This window comes from Oryx dammah, unplaced genomic scaffold (genome assembly GCF_014754425.2).
Source record: "Oryx dammah isolate SB20612 unplaced genomic scaffold, SCBI_Odam_1.1 HiC_scaffold_25, whole genome shotgun sequence".
Classification (NCBI taxonomy): Eukaryota; Metazoa; Chordata; class Mammalia; order Artiodactyla; family Bovidae; genus Oryx; species Oryx dammah.
This window is the reverse complement of record NW_024070209.1, coordinates 74,692,889-74,714,807: the sequence shown is the minus strand read 5'-3', so window position 1 is coordinate 74,714,807 and position 21,919 is coordinate 74,692,889. Positions and strand designations below refer to the sequence as shown.

The window sequence follows — 21,919 nt, the reverse complement described above, 5'->3', positions numbered from 1 at the left end:
CAAGAGAGGAAGGAGACAGAGATCTGATCCCTGGATTGGAAGATCCCCTGGAGTAGGAAATGGCAACTCACTCCAGGATTCTTGCCTGGAAAATTCCATGGACAGAGGAGCCTGGTGGACTACAGCCCCTGGAATTGCAGAGTCAGACACGACTGAGCACGCACACGTACACACACCCCAGTCTATAGTCTGTTGGCTCCCTGAGGAACTGCTTTTGGTAAACAACCCTCTGTTGACTCATATGGTCCTGAACTGAGAGCTGTGTTAAGGAAAAAAACTGTGTGAAACTCAAAGGTATTGTTGAACATTTACTATACCATTCTCTCCCTCCGGTTTTATCTTTTTTTTTTTTTTTGGTATTTATCCTGATTTCTTGATTCTTTTTAATTTTACTTGTATATTTTTTCAATGCATTTTTGCAGATTGTTTTGAAGTAGAGGGATATATTTTCGCAGGAGAAGGGAAGGAAGGAAACTGCCAGAAGGATGGTTTGGCTCTGCTAAAATATATAAACAATGTACCATCCTTGATTTCAGGCTAGATTTACTGCACTTTCCAAAGGAACTTCTCTTTGACAGGTTTACCTAATGCAGAAAAACACCTTTGCTTCCTTCCAGGTCAAGCAGCTTTCATCCTTTAAATCTTACCGTTTCTAGAACAGAGAGGAAAAAATGCAGACGGATTTTAAAGGCTGATACAGGTTCAGACAAGTGTTTTAGTGACTAAAGTCAGCTTGAGGCATTTGTGTTTGACTTGATTGAACACGCGTGCACCCTGACTCACCTTTGCCATCAGTGGCCCACCTGGGGTAAAAGCTGCATTGGCAGGTGGAGCAGACGCAGACCTTTCTGTTGGCCTGCGTCACCACGCTGTCACTGTCTCTCTCACTTCCTGGTCCTCCTCATTTGGTCCAGCAGCCCTTTGAACCTTTGTGGAGACCACACCACAGCTAGGAAGTCTTGGCTGCCTCATTCCCTTTCAATTCCTTCACTCCAGTCCCCCCAGGTCTGGGCTCAGCTTGCACCTTAGGTGACAAAATTGACCTTTCCTGCTTCATAAGTTCATTCACCTTTCTCACAAGTGTGCCCAGAATCCCAGCACTAGGACAGCCCTCCCTGAGCAGCCTGTAATATCAGTCCTGTGGGGAGGAGGCTGGGTGGGTAGGACATGTCCTTGCCCTTCAGTGCTGCTGAGAGAGATGGCCTGGGCACCCGCACTCACGTTGCAGCTCTGCAGGAGGCACAGTGAGGGGGCCGTGTCTTGAGACTGTTCCGTGGGGAGGCCGAGGGCCATAGGTAAAATAAACCTCAGAGAAAAACGTGGTCTGAAAGGATACATGCACCCCAGTGTCCATTGCAGCACTGTTTACAATAGCCAAGACACAGAAGCAACTTAATTGTCCATTGACAGAGGAATGAAGAAAGAAGATGTGGTACATATATGCAGTGGAATACTACTCAGCCATAAAAAAGAACAAAACAATGTCATCTGCAGCAACATGGATAGACCCAGACAGGGCCATACTGAGTGAAATAAGTCAGGCCAAGAAAGTCAAATGTTGTATGTATACCTAATGTGCAAAATCTAAAAAAAATATGCAAATGAAGTTATTTACAAAACAGACTCACAGTCTTAGAAAAAGATGGGAAAAAGATGAAGAGTGTAGCAGAATACCGGCTACAGACTCATGGTTACCAGAAGGGAAGGGGGAGGGATAGTTAGGGAGTTTGAGATTGACATGTACACACTACTATATTTATAGTGGATAACCAACAAGGATCTACTGTAAGCACAGGGAACTCTGCTCAACATTATATAGCAACCTAAATGGGGAAAGCATTTGAAAAAGAATAGATATAGGTATATGGATAGCTGAATCACTTTGCTGTGCACCTGAAACTAACACAACATTGTTAATCAACTGTACTCCCATATAAAATAAGAAGTTAAAAAACAAATAAACCTCAGAATGAAACCCCTGCCACCTAATTGGCTTCTGAACACTGGGGACTGCTAGTTCAAAGCATGTGACTTCCGCCGGTATTCTGCTACACTCTTCATCTTTTTCCCAAAGTGATGACACTGCCCTCTGCTCCCCCAGAGGTGTCTTCCTTTGGTGTCTTGTCTTCCTGTTCTTTTAAATGTTTGAAAAGAGAAAATAGCTTTTCTGGAATCATTGCTTGGGAGGTGCCTGCATTTGTTGCATTCAGTCAAACATCCTTGCAAATATTTTAAAAAATCGCACAGCAGCCTGCCATGTCTTCTGAACACTACCAGCTGCCTTGGCTCAGACCCCACTGACCCTTTGTGGCTGGCCATGCACCCCTCAGTCTCAGTACTTAGGCCTTTGTCGTGTCATTATTCCTTATGCAAAAGCCCATCGTTCTTATCTGAAAATCTGAAATAGGGAAAGCTCTGGAAACAAGAAATCATTTGACAGCAAGTTCAGTTCAGTTTAGTCTCTCAGTCGTGTCTGACTCTTTGCAACCCCGTGGACTGCAGCACACCAGGCTTCCTGTCCATAACCAACTCCCGGAGCTTACTCAAACTCATGTCCATTGAGTCAGTGATGCCATCCAACCATCTCATCCTCTGTCATCCCCTTCTCCTCCTGCCTTCAATCTTTCCTAGCATCAGGGTCTTTTCCAATGATCCAGTTCTTCACATCAGGTGGCCAAAGTATTGAAGTTTCAGCTTCAGCATCAGTCCTTCCAGTGAATATTCAGGACTGATTTCCTTTAGGATTTGACAACAAAACCTGACCTAAATTGCCATGAGGCCACTTGGAGTCCTTGTTTATCCCAGTAAATGTAAATAGTCCTATCTTTTACTATAGAAATGCTAATATACCTGATTCTGGGGTACCATTTCAGAACCTCCTGGAAGTATCATGAGGTATGACGTTCATATTCTGAACTCCAAAGCGGACCTGGTCTCAGGGACTTGGGATAAGGGACTGTGACCTGCATAAAACCAGAGACTCGAAATGCCTATAATTTCACTCCATGTGACTGACAAAGTAATTCATGGAGACAAGTGACCCACACCAAGAAGACTAAAAGTATATGATATCCAAGACTCTGGAAATATCCAATGCAATCAGTATACTAAGAGCTTCTTCATCCCTGAAATGTCCAGAAGACATGCATAAGGTTTAGAAAAATGTGCCCAAATCAGATGTAACTAAATGTCACACAGTCCCCATAATTTGTCAACGGTGGGTTCCCTGACACCAGCAAGTTTCTAGAAATCTAATAGTAGAAAGATTTTAGATGCTTTCCACATGCCAGCACTGTTCTAATTGCCTGATATGGATTAGCTAATCAAACTCTTTTGACAACCCTTCGAAGCTTAAACTATCTCTGTCTCCCTTTACAGAAGAGGAAACTGAGATCCAGAGAGATGAAATGTCTCCATTGCAGTTCAGAAGCCAGAAAACAGAAACTCTCTGGCTATTTAAGCAAAGGTTACCAGAGGGGATTAGGAGTTTCCAGGATCATTAGAAGGCAGGATCTAGGCTCAGTCTCCAGAAATACTCATGCTATAGACTGGACCACCAGGCCTGCTACTTCCACAAGTGGGAAGGTTGGGAATCATGAGGTATGACGTTCATATTCTGAACTCCAAAGCGGATCTGGTCTCAGGGACTTGGGATAACGGACTGTGACCTGCATAAAACCAGGTTATGAGAACTAGCGACCTCAGAAACACCCACCGCCACCCAGAGACCACAAGGGGTCACCGAGGGTGTTGCTTCAGCGTTCTGCCTGCTCCATGGGTAGTCTGCTTGCCAACACACCCACAAAGCCAGTGACTGGTCTCCTCACCCCTGCCTGGCAGAAGAGCAGCCGAATCTATGATCATATGGCCTCCCCTCATTTCCTTGCCCTCTCAGATCATATTCAAGCACATTTGCTTGGGAGAACCGAAAACACATCTCAACCCCTGGAGGTGCAAGGGAGTAGGCCATTTTAGCATTCCTGCCTTTGAAATACAGGAGGAAGCTTGAATGGATGTCAGCTGAGCCAACCTATGGTTTCAGGCATTAACTAACTTCTCAAAGATGACACAGGAGTGGTGCAACCAGGATTTGAAGCCAGAAGCCAGACTGTCTGGTTCCAGAGTTTAAGTTCTGTAAATGCTACCACCTCTCCATGAGCTCACGCCTGGCTCGACTGGCCCCCTCATGACGTGTCTTCTCCATGCTCTCTTCCTTCAGCAGATCTGCAAGTGGTCCAGATGTCTATATGGTTCACAGAGGCCTCCAGCCCTAGACTCTGAATTTGGTGGGGGGCTGCGATTGATGATATCCATCTACCCTGGATTATCCCCATCAGTCCTATATTGGCTGGCTGAATCAGTTCCCTAGTGACCCAATAGTACCATGCAACAAACCACCCCAAACCTCAGTGACTGAAGACAATAAATACCGACTGTTGCTATTTAGTCTGTAGAATAACATTCTTCTGGTTTTAGCTGGGTTCATTCATGCCTCGGCGGTCAGCTGCAGGTCACTTAGGTGGCCCTGTTATCTTGGCTGGCCTCTCTCACACTTGGGCTGACCTATCTCTGGCTGGGTAGGCTGATCTCTCATCCTCCAGCATGATCTTACAGTAGCTCTTGAGAAGTGAGAGAGGAAGTAGGAAAGCACATGTACGTCTCCAAACCAAACCCCATGGCCATGCTCAGGGTCATGGCGGAAAGGGTACTATGGATACAAAGTTCCAGGGCAAAGGGTGTGGATACAGGGAGGCCATTATGTCAACCTTAGACACAACATCTAAACTCTCAGATGAGCCCATTCACCTGGTGCCAAAGAAAACACTGCTTAGAGGCTTTCTAGGGGAGGCATTGAGGGCCAAGGCTTCTGGAACCTCACAGCATCCAATCCAATGCAGAGCTCAGCCCCCAGGGGCTATCTGGCAAGGTCCTGCATAAACTGAATCGCCGGTTCTTTTGGCTGGTTCCATTCTGTGCTCAGGCCAGACTGGCAGCTGACTCGGAGACACAGCCCCTTGACTCAGGGCTTCCGCTTAACAGAGCTGCTGCTCAACAAAGACAGTCTCTTGACATCTCAAGCGGCGTGTCTGCTCGCTCGCCAATTAAAAGGCTCATGTCCTCAATGTGACAAATGCCAGGGAAAACAATTCTGCAATTCAGAACACAAGTGGGGAGAACACGAGCGAGGTAATCATGAACCAAGCGCCGGCCTTGTCCTCGGCGTTCATCTGGCTTCTCAGCAAGACGGCACGACTCTCCCAAGATTTCCTGGGTCATGCCAGCCACTGTGCCCATGCTGCAGGATCATGTGAAGGGTCAGAGTTGTTTTTCCGTAGCTTAGATTTCGGCAGGCAGATCTTACGTTTTCTTAATTCATATTTAATAGCCTGACAGTGCTGCCGGGTGGCTGTGCTGTGAGGACAAAGTGGAGATGAGGTCCCTGGGCAGCTAAGCCCTTCTCTGCCTATCAGGACAGGCTGCCCCAGGCCTGGGTCTGAGGGTCAGAGAACAGCTCTGATATTGGAAGACTGTAAGGAAAGCAGGTGTTCCTCCCAGTTTTTCCTCTGGATCAGTTTGTTGCCCTACGTTCCCCCAGTGAAAGCAGAGTTGTATATTCCTTGGTTTATATCCAGGCTCCTCAGTCCATGGGATTCTCCAGACAACAATACTGGAGTGGGCTGCCATTTCCTTCTCCAGATCTTCCCAACCCAGGGACTGAACCCAGGTCTCATGCACTGCAGGCAGACTCTTTACCATCTGAGCCACAAGGGAAGATTTAAGTTAAAAAAAAAAAAGTAACAGCTTTATTGAGATATAACTCACCTCCCATGCAACTCACCCATTTAAGGTGTACAATTCAATGTTTTTTTAAATATATTCACAGATACACGCATCCATCACCATTGTCAATATGTTCATCACCTCGAAAAGAAACCCATACCCATTAGCAGTCTTTCCTCATCCACCCCTCCCCCCAGGCCCCTGGGAACCACGAATCTGCTTTCTGTCTCTGTAGGTTTCCTTATTCTGGACATATCAAGTAGATGGCATCATATAATATGTGGTCTTTTGTTATTGGATTCTTTCACCTAGCTTTAACCAAGTACATTTTTTGAAGTTTCATCTTTGAAGGCAGATGAGTAGGTTTGGATCCTGGGTCCATAGCCTGTGTGGGATTAGGCAAATGGCTTGATCTCTCTGAGCTTCAGTTTCTCCATCTTAATATTCCAGTATTAATACACATAAAAGGCTTTGAACTGTGTCTGACGTACAGGCTTTGGTCAATGGGAGTTTTTAATCATCTTTCTCATCCTGGCTGTCCCTAAACTCTGTTTGGGGGGGTGCCCACTTCTCTGTTTTCATTCCCTCAACAATTTCTGCAGTCTGCACCACTCTCCCACTCAGGCTGCACCTGTCACCCTGCGTATGCCTTTTAAGTCCTCACAAAGATTCAGAGCCTCCTGCACACCACCCCTCTTCCCAAGGCAGCCTCATGGCCCCTGCTTGGGCTCCAATGTTCACAGTAGTTCAAGGAACATCACCTGGTGGGCCTCCGATTTGCATCCTCAATGTTTCTACTCAGCAACTGGGAGAGAGTGTCATCACAGCCCTGGTGGAAAGGAACCTCCCTCCCTTCGCTCCTACTTGTCCATATGCCATGATATATGAATGTTAATATTATAAACCATAAAGTGACACAGACACCTTTAGAAAGGTCACAGGGTAAAAGAAAAGGAAATCTATCCCTCCAGCCTGTACACGTACTGACTTCCTTCTGGAGTCTTTCCATCTCCAGGTGGGTAGCATTTTATGAGACCAGCGAACTCCACTGGGGGGACTCTGAGAAGACAGAGTGCCCCCATCCCAGGGAATTCCCCGGCAGTCCAGTGATTAGAACTCTGTGCTTTCAGGGCTGAGCATGTGAGTTCAATCCCTGGTTGGGGAACTAAGATCCCACAAGCTGCATGGCCCCCCAAAAAATTTCTTTTAAAGATTTATCCACCCCAGAGCACTAAAGCAGCATTTCTGTGTCATCACCCCATTTATATTGGGACTGTGGTTTCTTTGTGTGTTTTTATATCTTTTCCATGTCTGGGTTTATCTCCCCTGAGAGCCTGTAAACTTCTAAAGAACAAGAACTGTGTTGTCTCCCTTTATAGGAGTCTGTGTTTCATAAGAAAAATAAGTAAAAGAAAAAAATTTTAAGGTTTCTTATCTATGCACACAACCTCCTCTCATTGACATAAGGATCCAGTGTCTCTAGAAATTGTCTTGCAAACACTTCCCCTCACACCATGGTTTAGTCCTCATGTTCACCCAGCGGTGTCTTCTGCCCCAGAACTGTGTCATCTGTGCTGTATAAGGCGACAGGAAAATTCAGCCAGGGCCAGCGCTGGGTCAAGAGGTAGGATGTCTCTGAAGCTTTAGGATTTTGTTTGCTTATACTGCATATCCATACTGAGACTTTTCAGAAATGCTATTGAAAATAAAAGTTTCCTTCCTGCCGTATGGGAACTCTGGGAAAGAACCCACCCTCTATTCTGGGCCTTTGCTTTATTTCACACACCCGGAGGATGAAGAAGGAAGCTTTTGGTATAGTAACCAAGGCATCATCATGGCCTGAGACAAGGCTGTAGTAAATATTATAATCAAGTGGCTCACTTTTACTGCATGCCTACTGAGTGCCAGGCCCTTTTCTAAACACCGCATTCTCTCCTCCCACCTTTGCAAAACTCTGTAAAGAAGAGTTGCTCATTTGCCAGCAGGGCAACTGGGGCATTGACAAGAAACAACCTCAAAGCCCCACACTAGTCACTGTGGCACCAGGATTCCTGCCATACCAGCCACATCTGAAAACACAGAATAACGACCTCAAAGCTCAGTCCTTCTGGTTTCAGCCATCCTCCACGATGGGCAAAGCATGTGGCCCCATTTTCCCACCAGAGTCTCATAAACATCCTTGTGAGGTCAGGAGCAGAGTGTGCTCATGTGTGTGTTTCCACCCCATGGACTGTAGCCCACCAGGCCCCTCTGTCCATGGGATTTCCCACGCAAGAATACTGGAGTGGGTTGCCATTTCCTTCTCCAGGGGGTCTTCCCAACCCAAGGATTGAACTGGTGCATTGGCAGGCAGATTCTTTACCACTGAGCCACTAGGGAAGCCCCAGGAGCAGGTCACAGAGCCCAGATCTCCAGGGGGTATAGGTCCGGGCCTTGGGTGCACCCACTCCTAATCTCTCGCATCAACTGCTTCTTTCTTAACAGACAAAGATAAAGGGAAGGAACCTATTAAATCTGCACAACAGTCCCATGGAGCTCAAGTGTTAACGTCCCCAGAAAGGTTAAGAGATGCTCCAGATTAAATCAGGCTGGGAAGTAGCATCCCTCCCTCAGAGAATTGCAGGGCATATTTGTTATTTTTCATACTTGGTCAAGCACAGGACATCTGTGGTGTGAATAGGGGAATATGTGGCTTTATTTTCCCAGCGAAAGCTGGCGCTCCCTTCAATTCATGAATGTAGGCGACAAACCACAGTAGTATGTGGCTCTGTCACCCGTGGGGATCACAGATATTTTCCTCCTTGTTGCACATGTCTCAAAGTATCATTTATATTCACCACTACTTGGAAGTTACAGTAGTTTTAAACACGACTCTTAAGACTTCCCTGGCGGTATAGTGGTTAAGACTCCACACTTCGCAGTGGTCGGGGGCTGGGGTGGGGGCGGGGGTGGGATGGGATGTGTGTGTTCCATCCCTGGTTAAGGAACTGAGATCCTACATGCTGTGCAGCACAGTCAAAAACCCAATTAAAAAAAAATGACTCTAGACTTTATTATTTAATGCATTGATAGAGAAGGATATTTGAGATATTAACATTTGGTTTTTAACATTTTGATAACTATGTTTAAAAGTAACAGGTTTCTTGAATCATCCTATGCAATTTATTTTATATATTTAAAAGCATTATTCTAAAAAGGACTCTATGGGCTTTTCACCAGGCTGCCAAAGGTGTCCATGGCACCTGGCTACCCTCTACTCACAGTACCCAGAAAAGATGGGAAATTCAGGGGGAGTGCCTTACACACACACACACACACACACGCACACGCACGCACACACACACACACACGCACACGCACGCACACACACACACACACACACACACTATCCTTGATCCTCACTGACACAGGGGGGCCTTTGCCCTGGAACCAGAGCCCCTGCCAGCTCCTGGCAGCCCGGTTCTCTGAGCATCTCCAGGAATGGAAACCACTCCTGACTCGCAGCAAAACACCTCTTCGTTTAAGCCAGAGAAACACGATTTATTACCAGCATGTTTTCAGTTCCAAGCGATGCCTTGAAAAGGTCAGCTTATATGAATATTTAGAAAAAGCAGATCATAAAATAAGAGAGACTTGGTATTTTGTCTTTGTTTTTGTTTTTCCCTTTGATGAAGAAAATTCAGCGTTGCTCTTACTCTGGGCAAACTATTGTACTTGTTACTCGACCTGCATTTACTCTTTAAGGAGGAAGATGTCCTAGGACGGCATTTGGGGAAAAGATGTATGTCGTGGGAATTGTACAGCACTTGAAACTGGGGCAGCAAGCCCTGAACATGGGACCTACTTGTTATCTACTGTCTGTGAAGGCAGCACAGGAGGAGAACATGTCTGCTTTGAGGGGCCTGTTCAGTGCCTAATTGTTTTGTATTTGTTTCAGCTGATGGCCACTCTTTTCATTAGGGGCTTTTAACCGGTGAGTCATCTTTTGAAAACACAAATTTGATGGGGCCAGTTCTTCTTTTAAAATCTGTTGGCTCCCCCTTGCCGGAGGAGAAAGTACAAAACCCTTAACCTCGCGGCCAGGCCTTCATGCTCTGACTACAGCTTTCTTGCCAGCCTCGTACATGACTCTCCTCTCCTTCCTCCCATCCCTTCCCCTCCCATCCTCTCCCATTCACGCAGTGATGATTTACTGGATTATACTGTACAGTGAGCTTTGTAAAAGAGGAAGCTAGTATTTGTATTCTTTATTTCATGTAATAACTTTTAAAAATTATTTTTATGCTTAGTAGGATGGATTTTCTTTAAACCCTCAGGTTTTCAATCGGCCTCTAAAATGTAGTCTTGATGTTTTATGTAACCTTGATAAACATTCTTTGCAAAATTCTGGGTTTATTTTTTGGAAAGATGCAGATTATACATTTTAAAGCAGTTATTTGTTCAGCTTTTTCTGCTCCCTTTTCTAATTGTATCAGACAACTGAATAGTGATTTACTTAGTTCATTTGCACAATCTCTGATGATGGTTAGGAGGCTCAGCTCATAGTGTCTCTGATTTCTGCTATCCCTTGATTCTTGCTTTTTTCTAGTCTTCCCTCTTTCCCAGATCTCATCCACAGTGATTATGCTCTTCCAATTCCATATGAGCACTATCTCTTGGTTCCCTACTGCCCACCAGACTCTATGCTGAGTGCCAAGTGTAGACTGTGGAAGAAACAGCCAGGTTGCCTCCCCCTTGACATCTCATTCCACAGAGCCTGACACTTAAAAAGAATGAAGGCTTTTATGCAGAGTTTGACAACTTGTAGAAACAGAAGGTGGGGGCACGTTTATTTATTTTCTCATGTCCATACCCCCACGTGCAATCAGTTTGTAGTCTCTGGAGAAAACTCACTGTGAATTTAATAAGACCTCCCTTGGATGCCTCCAAAATAGACACTTCTCAGGTCTGGCTCCTTTGGGTAGTGTTTGCCTTTAGCCTCTTAAATAATCAGTAATAGCATTTTGTTTCACCTCTAAAATTAGACCACTTCTACAAAGTTTGGCCTTTTATGACTGATTTTCAGTGCTCTGTAAAAGGGTTAGCTAAATATATATTTTAGAAATGCCATGTTATTCAGAGTTACAGTTCAGGTCTAAAACAAAGCTTGTCAACTTAACCTATTTTGACTTAAAAGTGTTTGTAGCTTTGCTTGGTTTGGTTGGTTGTGAGCTGATCTACTAGTATTTTCATCATTGTCATCATCACTGGTTTAATTCATCTGTTTTCAGTGAAGGCTTTTGTTAAAGTCAAATAAATAAGTAGAAATCCAGTGAATGTAAGGTATTTGGGGATATGAATTGAATTCGTCTTTCTGCTCAAGAACTTCCTGGGAGGGCAGATAAGTTTGCCATTACGTGACGCATCCGGGGGGAATAGTATCCTGTTTTCCTTAATTCTACCATGACATAGTCAAGCATGTTCTTTAGCTCATTATTAGCTACTGTCATACACTGAACTGTGTATCCCCAAAATTGATATGTCAAAGCCCTAACCCCAAGACCTCTGAATGAGTCTGTATTTGAAGACAGAGCTTTTAAAGATGCCATTAAGATTAAGTGAGGTCCTATGGGTGGACCCGAATCCAATCTGACCAGTATCCTTAGAAAAAGAGGAACCTTAGACTCACAAAGACACACTAGGGATGTGTGTGCACACAGAGGAAAGACTGTGAGGACACGGCGAGAAGGCTGCCATCTGCAAGCCAGGACGAGCAGCCTCAGGAGAAACCGAAGCTGCCGCGCCTTGACCTTGGACTTCCAGCCTCCAGAACTGCGGGAAAACTAATTTCTCCTGTTTGAGCATCCCTATCTGTGGCATTTTATCTTGGTGGCCCCAGCTGACTGAGACAGCCACCAAGCCTATTTCAAAGGATCCCATTTCAGAGCAGAGTCCTGTGAAATGACACGAGCTGGCATCCTCTCTGTCTTTGTCAGTGGGGAAGTCGAGGCAGAGGAGACTGCAGGCTCTTGATGCAGTGGGGCGGCGGCAGGGCTGAGGGGAGCCACCTCTGCTGGACCCCCTAGCAGGGTCCCTACCTGGGGGCCCAGTGCACCTAGAGCTGTGCCAGGGACCCGGGAGGATTCAGGGAGGAGGGCCTTCTAGAATCCTCGGAGCAGTGATCTGGGCTTCACCCAGGAGTGTTCCTTCTCTTTCCCCTGGATCTTAACGAAACATCTGAGCACTAAATCTGAAACTCTTTCTCTAGTAGAGCCACGTGGTGCCTGCGTCTAGCACCCACGAGTGAAGAGCCGGAAACATTCTCCCACGCCAGCTCTGCGGGTTGCTGGCTACTTGTGCTTGGGTGTAAATGCTCACATTGCGTCTTCTGTTCCTGCCACATTTAACGCTTCAGCCTGGATGCAGCTTTATCTCTGCTTTGGGAATTTTCTACATCTTATTTATGAGTATTAAAATTCTGGAGTCTACCCCCACTGGGATGGCAGCGCCAGAAGAAGCCTGCATGGAGTTCAGGAACCTCCAGGCTGGCCGCTGGAGGCACCTCGGCTGGTCTGAAATGTGCTGACAGGGCCCAGCTGAGCCAGCATTGGATAGAGGGAGGTGGGAGGCAAGAGGCACGGTCACTCTAGGTCATGCAAGACACAGAAGAAGCAGGCCTGGGCAGGAGGGAGCTGGGCGGTGGCCATCAGCATCTCAGATGTCATGGGTGGTGCAGCTGGGATCCAGAGTGTTCTGAGGCCCTTCTGCCTTTCTTAGGTGTTTGCAAGACCCTCCTGTGTGCTTTGTGCTATGCGTTCCTGACACAGGGATTGGAGTTGGGAGGGGTGGTGACAGAGATGGGAGAGGGTAAAGCGATGGCGCAGGGTAGAGAGGAAGGAAGGGCCCTCGTGCAAATACAGTGAGCAGTATAGGATAATGTTGGATGAAAGGCTGAACTCAAAGTGAGCTCTGAATGAGAAATGGCCAGGTCTCTGGGGGCTGGAGTAGGGAAGGTAGTCTTATTCTGGACGGAAGCTGCAGTCTCCTGGTGGCCTTGGCAAAGTGGCAGGAGGAACAGCCAGGGGTGAGCAGGTCTGTCCTTGGGTCTGTCATGTTAGGGGTTTTGGGCTTCTGGGCTCCTTCCCCACCTAAGAGCCCACTGTGTAGCTGAGACTTCTCATGGAGTCCCCATAGTGCCCCTAAAGTTGGGGGTGGGCTGGGGAGGCACTCTGAAATTCCCTCTTCCTTCTTTAGGGCTGTCACAGGATTGTGACAGGGTCAGGCAGATATAGGATGGCCAGGGAGAGTTCCCCTGGCTCAGAAGCAGCCAGGAGCAGGGCACCCCATCATCAGATCAAAGACCCTTTCCTTACCCGTGGTGACCTGTTGGCTGGGAACCCAAAGAAAACTCAAGGAGCCCCACTCCTGGGCAGAAGAGTAGGGGTCGGCACGTCGGTAACAGCCCCCAGTATTCTCATGCAGGCCTGCAGCGGCCAGCGCTGTCCTAGAGAGGGCTCGTTTGAGCCACTCAGCAGACAGCAAGGCACCTATTAGAAACTCATTTATTCCTTGCTCGTTTACGCTCCACTTAGCGAATTTGTTTGGAATGTCTGCTTTCTGTTAGACACTAGTGCTCCAGCCTAGAGCAGGGGATGGCAGCCTTTTTCTTTTTCTTTTGAAGTATGGAACACTTCACGTATTTGTGTGTCATCCTTGTGCAGGGGCCATGCTAGTCTACTCTGTATTGTTCCAGTTTTAATTTATGTGCTGCCAAAGTGAGTACAGGCTTTTTCTATAGATTAAATATTTGGGGGATTCCCAGGTGACTCAGTGGTAAAGAATCCACCTGCCAATTAAGAAAACTCAGGAGATGTGGGTTTCATCCCTGGGTTAGGAAGATCCTCTGGAGAAGGAAATGGCAACCCACTCCAGTATTCTTACCTGGGAAATCCCAGGGACAGAGAAGCCTGGCTGGCTACAGTCCATGGAGTTGCAGAGTCAGACACGACTGAGCGACTAAACAATAACGGCAAAAAGACTTGAGCTTTGAGGGCCATGTTGTCTCTGTTGTACTCACCTCTTCTGCAGAAGAAGCAACCACAGACAATACACAAGTGCATGGGTGTAGCTTTGTTCCAGGAAAACCTGATGGACAGGCACTGGCCTGGATTTGGCCCAGAGAGCACAGTTAGCTCCCCACCCTGGACTGGAAACACAGAGGTAAACAAAAGTAGACATGGGCTCTGTCTGTATGGAGCTTACACTCTAGGCAAGGAAGACAGGCGTTAATTCTATAATTATAAGCATAAATTATCAGTATGAACCCAGGTACTTGAAAGGAGAGAGACCCTCTCTATAAATAGGAGAGTGATACAGCCTCAGGTCAAGGCAGGCTTCCCTTGGGAGCTGATACTTGACTTGGGCTCTGAATCAGCATTAACAGGTGAAGAGAGAGGAAACAGTGCATGGAAGGGCCCTGTGGCAGGAGTGTGGAATATTCTGGAAACTGAAACACGGCCAGTGTGCAGGAGCATACAAGAGGACCAGGAGCAGGGGGAATGAGGCAGGATGGAAAGTAGTCACCAGTCCAGGCACAGCCTGGAGCGGGGAGGCTTACAGCAGGGGAGGAAGAGGATCAGATGTGCATTTTGAGAAAAGTCTCTTGGCTGCATCAGAGAAAAGCAAGTGAGGACTGTTGCAAGAGAGGGAGGCAGCTACGGAGGTAAAGAGAGTTGGATGGAGATAAAGAATTCAGGAGTGTTGATGGGGTGGCGACAGAGGGAGAGGCTCCTAGGTGTCAGGTTTATCCATTCGATGATTAGCAGTGCTGTCTGTCTACCAGAGCCCTGGGGAAGTCCCTGATGCTTTGCCTTGTTTGGGTCAGAGGAAGAGGTGTGGCACGTTGAGCTGCCTTTGAGACATCAGATTAGAGGCGGTGGATAAGCAGTGAGATGGACAGATCTGGGAGGCAGAGGAAAGGTAGGGGCTGAGACCATGTGTTTTCAGGAGCCATCAGCATATGGAAGGTAAGAAATGCCCTGAGCATGGATCATGTGGGGAAAGGAATAGAGTATTAAAAAAAAAAAAAAAAAGGAAGAGAGCCTAGAGAAAATCCTCAAGGAACTCTGATATTTAATAGCCAGAGAGAGAGAAGTGTTCCTGCAAAACAGAATGAAACAGCAACCAAGGGAGTGGGGGGGAACGTATGAGGCTGGGAAGGAATTGTTTAAGCAAGGTTTATGTTCAGCTTGTACACACTGACCACTGATGCGCAGAGACTATTCTGACTGGTCAGTGCATCCACATGGCCGGTGCCGTGCCATCCCAGTAGTTTATATCATGATAGTCATCCCTGCTTTTAAGGAATGATCATCAGTATGGAAGTCTTCTGGGGTGGCAAACAGGATGAAAAGTAGAAACCTTCTATTGCACTCAGCACAAGTAGTATATCCTGGTGGGGGCTTCCCTGGTGGCTCTGGGAAAGAACCCACCTGCCAGTGCAGGAGACATAAGAGACACAGGTTCGATCCCTGGGTCAAGGAAGATCCTCTGCAGGAGGGTATGGCAACCCACTCCATTATTCTTGCCTGGAGAAGCCCATGGACAGAAGACCCTGGCAGGCTGTGGCCCATAGGTTTGCAGAAAATCAGACACAATTGGAGTGACTCAGCACACAAACACATATCATTGGTGACCTTAATAGGAGGACTTGAGGGGCAGTGATGGGCTGAGGAGCGAGCTGAAGAAGGAATGGGAGGTGAGCTACTAGACAGGAGGCCCAGGAAACCCCTGAAGAATTTTCACTGGGATGCAGGGAAGCTGAGCAGGACAGGTAGGGGAGAATCCAGAAGGGGATGGCGGTGGGAAGCTGAAATTTTTTTTCATAAGATGTTAAATGATGAGATGGATTTATTGGTTCAACACACCCTCTGTGTACTTAGTCACTAACCACACTTGTATCTGTTTCATTTGTTGATTCATTATTTGATCCAACATTCTCATCTCATCCTTGGTGGAGATATTTACTATGGCATGAGCACCAATTCATTTTATTTCCTTCTTTGCTTTTCCACAGGTATTTGTTGAGCACTTACTATCTGTCAAGTATGGGACAAGGTCCACTGATAGAAAGATGAGTAAGTTAGAGTCTGTGTGTTCAAGGGACTTATAGTTTCATGCAGTGGTTATCAACCAGGGATAATTTTATCCCTTCCCTTGCCTGGGGAACACTGGGCAATGTCTGGAGATATATTTTGTTGTCATAACTTGGGGTGGGCCTGTGAGAAGGAATCTAGGAATGTTACCAGCACCTGGTGGGTGGGGCCAAGGATGCTGCTAAATGTCCTCTGGTGCACAGGACAGTCCCCCATCCCCAAAATTAGTATCCAGCCCAAAATGTGAATAAAGCAAAAAGCACCTCAGTAAATGGTAACTGCAGGAGCTCAGAGGATAGGTATGTAAGCACCACATGGAGCTGGCCAGGCAGGAGGTGAGGGACAGACATGAGGGGGCAAGGTTCCTGCTTGGAAACTTCCAGTAACGCAGTATGAGGGCACCATGGCCAGAAAGGCTGAAGTCACTAGAGTAGGGCTGAGGCTACAGATACCTTACTGAGTATTTTGGCGTTTTTGTCTATTTAGTAGGAAGCCTCTAAAGGGTTTTCAATGAGAGGAAACCAGATTTGGGTCTTAGGAAGATCATTTAGGGGACAGACAAGAGCAAGCAATAAGTGCTAATATTTATTAAGAACCTACTGTGTGTCAATAGGCTTCTGAGTACTTTCTTGAATGCTTCATTTAATCTCCCAGCAGCCCTATGGGTAGGTGCTTGTGTGCCCATTATACAGCTGAGGAGACTGAGGCAGAATATCAAAATGCTGATGAATGGGGAAGTAGTCCTTGACTGAGACTGAGCTTATGCACAAACCTGAGCCAGCCTGCGGTTTCTCCCACCTTCCACTTTGGGTCTGGGCTCTCGGACCAGATTGGAGCGTCCACGGGGTCTCAGTTCATAACTCGTATGTTCCAGCTCTCCCTGCAGCTGCTCCCAAAGTCCCACACCTGCAGCTTTGAGGAGTGTGGAATCGAGGTAGCCAGTTTAATTCTTCCTGAATAGGAGTTCTCATGGAGCTGTTAATTTTTTAGCGACTTTGTGGCTGAGATGCCCCCATGGAAAGAGAAACACTTGCTTCTGGGAAATCGTATTCACTCTTTGCTGCCTGAGACCTCTCCGTGGACCCCAGTGACCTCATGTAGCTTCCCTATTAGGATACCCTGCCTCACTATCAGATGCACCTTTTCTCCTCTATTTTTGCTAGGGGTAAGGAGGGGGAAAGTGGGTTGGCATGACTTATAAAATTTAAAGTACATCTCAGGACCCAAATCCACATCATTAGCCAGCACAGATCTTGCTTTCCTGGGTTTTAATTACAGTGGCTCCTCCTCCCATTATCTGGGCTTCCTGGTGGCTCAGACGGTAAAGCGTTGGCCTGCAATGCAGGAGACCCAGGTTTGATCGCTGGGTCAGAAAGATCCCCTGGAGAAGGAATGGTAACCCACTCCAGTTCTCTTGCCTGGAAAATGCCATGGACGAAGAAACCCGGTAGGCTACCATCCACGGGGTCTTTCCTTTTCCTCCTCCCACTGCTGAGGCTGCTGAGTCGCTTCAGTCGTGTCCAATTCTGTGCGACCCCAGAGACGGAAGCCCACCAGGCTCCCCCTCTCACTAGGAGGGACGATCTAATGTAATGGCCCCTGGCCCAGGACTGACAGAGAGAAAGAGCTGGAGGCTGGGTTTGCCAACCAGGGGGCAGGGAGTGCTCCCCAGACAGAGGTGGGACCAGAGCACTCCCACCTGGCACCTTTCAGCAGGGCTTTTCTCATCTGGAAAGAAGACTGGAAATGGATTTTCATGTTTACATACACTTTTCAATAAAAGTGTCTTCACTTTTTTAAAACAATGGCAGCGTTCTGGCAGGGCTGAAGAAAAGCAAACTAGTCTGGGATCCAGAAGGAATACCCAACAGAAGAGTAGGCAGGGTTCAGTGTAGAGAAATAACCTGCTACCAGGGGATTCTTGAGGTTGGCTCTGACCAGAGAGTTCACAGCCCCAAATTATCCCCAGCTGACAGATGCAAAGCCTAGGCCGTCTGCTGTCACCTGGCCTGTTCATGCGAGAAGCCATATTCTCCTGCACTGTTGGTGGGAATGTTAAACTGGCTCAACCACTATGGAAAACAGTATGGAGGTTCCTTAAAAAGTTAAAAATAGAGCCACATATGACCCAACAATCTTACTCCTGGGCACGTATCTGGAAAAAACAAAAACTCTAATTCGAAAAGATACATGCACCCCAATGTTCAAAGCAGCGTTATTTACAACAGCCAAGACGTGGAAGAAACCTAAGTATCCATCAGCGGATGAATGGATAAAGATGTGGTTTATATGTGTGTGTGTGTGTGTGTGTGTGTGCGTGCATATGTGTGTGTGGGTGTGAGTGTGGGTCTGTATGTATATATGTGTGTGTATAGATATGTATATTCCATTACACACAATGGAATACTATTCAACCATAAAAAGAATGAAATTTTGCCATTTGCAGCAACATGGATAGACCTAGAGATTTCATACTGAGTAAAGTAAGTCAGACAGAGAAAGGCAAATGTTTACAGTATCACTTACATGTGGAATCTAAAAAATACTAATATTTACAAAACGGAAACAGATTCATAGACATAGAAAACAAACTTATGGTTACCAAAGGAGAGGGAGAAGAGGGATAAATTAAGAGCATAGGATGAACAGATATACACTATTACATATAAAAGACAAGCAACAAAGATTTACTGTATAGCACAAGGAACTATATTCAACATCTTGTAAAAACCTGTAATGAAAAATCTGAAAATATATATCACTGAATCATTTTATTATATACCTGAAACTAACCCAATATTATAAATCAACAAAGTTCATTTTTTAAAAAGCCATGTTCTTATTTTCAGGCTTCCTTCTATGTTTCACTTCTTCCTTTAAGGATTCTGTGGTAGGACAGAAAATTCTCTAGGCTTCAGATTTCCTACCCAATGAAAGGGCTGTTGCAGTAAAGACCTGCTCGTGTCTCTAAGTGGGTTTGGATTGTAGAGTAAACCAAGGCTTTGCCAGTAGGACAACTATACACCTATGGTGCTAAGGAAACTAACTTTGCACCCAAATGTAACACAGTTCCCCACATTCCCAAATAAAAGGGCTCCAAAAAAAATTTTAGTCCACCTGAATATATGGATATTTTTGGAATACAGTTTAAATGAAACAACAAACTGTTTACTTATAATATGTAATTAATTACTTTAGTTACACATCTTTAAAATCATAAAATAAGTAAACTGTTAATTTTTAAATACTACTTTCTCCCACTTTTATTAGATGAGTCATTCTCCAAACCTGTCAGGGGCAGTTCCCACCGCAGTGTCTTTTGTTCCCAGTGTATTTTTTTATCCCTAGCCTAGAGCAGGTTCTCAAGTCCTCTGACAGTTTACAGAGCTCATGAGCCTCACTTCCATCTACATTTTCAAGACAGCGCTTTTAGAATCAGTGGATTATGCCTTCCTTCAAAATTTTATCCGAGTCGCAGGTCCCAGTTCCCATAAGTTGAGGCAGTTTGCTTTTTTCTTTTTCATTTGCCTCATAGGTGACTATTCATGATCTCTTGCAGCAATTAACCATTGTTGGGTTTCTGTTTAAAGTGACTTTTAAAAGTCTTGTTTACAACAACCTCCAAACACTAAAATTATGAAGTCATAATCCCAAGAGTAATTACCACATCTCTGTTAACTAATCAGGTGGGAGAGTACATCTGAGAGATAAGAGTTTTTACTGATACAGAATCCATCAAATTGGATATTGGATATATTGAATTTAATATATTATTAAATATATTTATATATTTATATAAATATATATAAATACAATTTATTTATAGTAAATAAATTTCAATAAATTTATATAAATAAATATATATTTAAATAAATATGTATTTATAAATTTATATAAATAAAATTTGTATATATTTAATATATTGAATTTAAATTAATTAAATTCAGTAATATATTGAATTTAGAATATTTAATAATTTAATATATAATACCCTTTTATTGAAGTACAGTTGATTTACAATGTTGTGTTAATTTCTGCTGTACAGCAAAGTCACTGTACATATATACATATTATTTTTATACTCTGTTCCATTATGACTTACCCTTTTTTCTGAGGGATAATGGGAGATTCAAGGGAACAACCGTCATATATTAGGGCGTAGACAAAAAGTTTCAACTTCTCAATTCTCCTCTAACACCCATCAGCTTATTACATTGCACACAGGAGAATTTCTTTACTGGCTATTCAGTAGTTAGTGTCTGTCCACATAGGTGGACACATGCAATGAATCCAGAGCACAGAAAATGGTGCTGAGTCCACTGGGCCCCGCCAAGAACTCTGGCCACCACCTTTCCCCACTTCCTAAACACCAGTAACTGCAAGCCCCTTCTGCCAACCTGCCGCTGGGCTTTTGTGTGGTTTAATGAACATAGAGTCATTTGGAAATATGCACTGTGCTCCACAAAAGGAAACAGTAATATAATCAGAAATCATTATATTCCAGTACTTCAGCACTATTGCTACTATTAATGTCCATTATCAGTATATTACCTGAAATGTGTTTAACAGTCACAGGCACTAATCAAGTTGCCTGTCCTAGAGAATGTATATTCTCTCCATCTGGATCACACCATGTATTGTGCTGTGACTGTTTTAAACTTTTTTTTTTTTTTTCAGAGTATTGGAACCTGCTACTTCATATTCTGAAAAGTAATGTAGTGGGTGAAGCCCTGAGAGGTTCAAAGCCTAGGCTTCCATCAGGGAAATAATGCAATTTCCAGGCAGAATGATTATAATATTATTCAGTGATTACATGAAAGTGGGGGGGGGTCTGTTTTTGTTAGACTTTTGAAAGTGGCAAATTGAATTCCATCCAAGTAATCAGAGGTTATGAGTTTCCAGCACAGTATGTTTGCACATGTTGGAGGCTTATTTTCCCAGAGTCCTCCCTAGCCTGCTGCCCCCTGAGCCTTTGCTGGCCTCAAGGGACAGACCTGAAGTGCCTGGCAGTGAATTCGCTGACGAGAACTCTCAGCTGATGAGAACTGGGAGTTGGTGGCAGAAGCTCCAGCTTCCTCATAGCCCGGGTGGGGTAACTCTAAGACATGTCCTTCTCCTTCCTCCCAGAGGTCCCCGGGGACACTGGCCCAGGTGCCCCCAGTGGCATCCTGCTTATCTTGGGCAACCTCTGTTGGCTTCCTTCACTTACCTGTCTCCGTTCCCCTCTCACTGGCCTGAGCTTTCTGGCCTCACTCTCCAAGTAAACCACTTGCCTCAAAGCCTTGTCTGGGTTCTAGTTCCCAAGAGAGGCACACCTAGGCCCCCTAACCCTCCCCCTTCCTGTTTGGAGAGCACCCAGAGCCCTCTCAGGCTTTCCCAGTGACTCAGTGGTAAAGAATCTGCCTGCCAATGCAGGAGACACAGGTTCAATCCCTGGGTTGGGAAGATCCCCTGGAGGAGGAAATGGCAACCCACTCCAGTATTCTTGCCTGAAAAATTCCATGGACTGAGGAGCCTGGCGGGCTACAATGGATGGTGGTCACACTGAGTCAGACACAACTGCGTGACTGAGCACACAGATGCCTTGCTGGAGCCCTCTGTCCTTTAAACTGGCAGCACCCAGAATCTTCATGTTTCAAAGCATCATCCTCCTGAAAAATGAAAATTCTGAACCTTTTTTTTTAATCAGGAAAGTGATGGATATAATTTATTTCTCCCTCTTCTCTTAATTATTATTACCCCATTCATGTGAGACAAGATGATTTCATCCAGGTTGTATTTTAAATGCCCATAATCGATGTCCTCATTCTGAGCATGAATCTATGTGCTCTTAGATAATTTATGTATAATTTTAATAGATTTGTCAACGGCAGCCCTTCCTCATCTAAACAGGCTGCTTGCAGACAGATCACTTAATTTGCTCCTCGATGCTATTTTTCATACATGGTTGCTGCGCAGCCGACAGATAGCAGATGATCCCATTACAAACACATTTGACAGGGCAT

At 45.4% G+C, this 21,919-nt stretch overlaps 1 non-coding gene across 1 annotated transcript; it reads right to left on the bottom strand.

The window, feature by feature from the left end:
- Positions 1 to 13,436: 13,436 nt before the first annotated feature.
- LOC120852389 lies at positions 13,437 to 13,543 on the bottom strand. Its single transcript, XR_005718562.1, has one exon. It is a non-coding gene; the product is annotated as a U6 spliceosomal RNA (small nuclear RNA).
- Between the last annotated feature and the right edge of the window lie 8,376 nt (positions 13,544 to 21,919).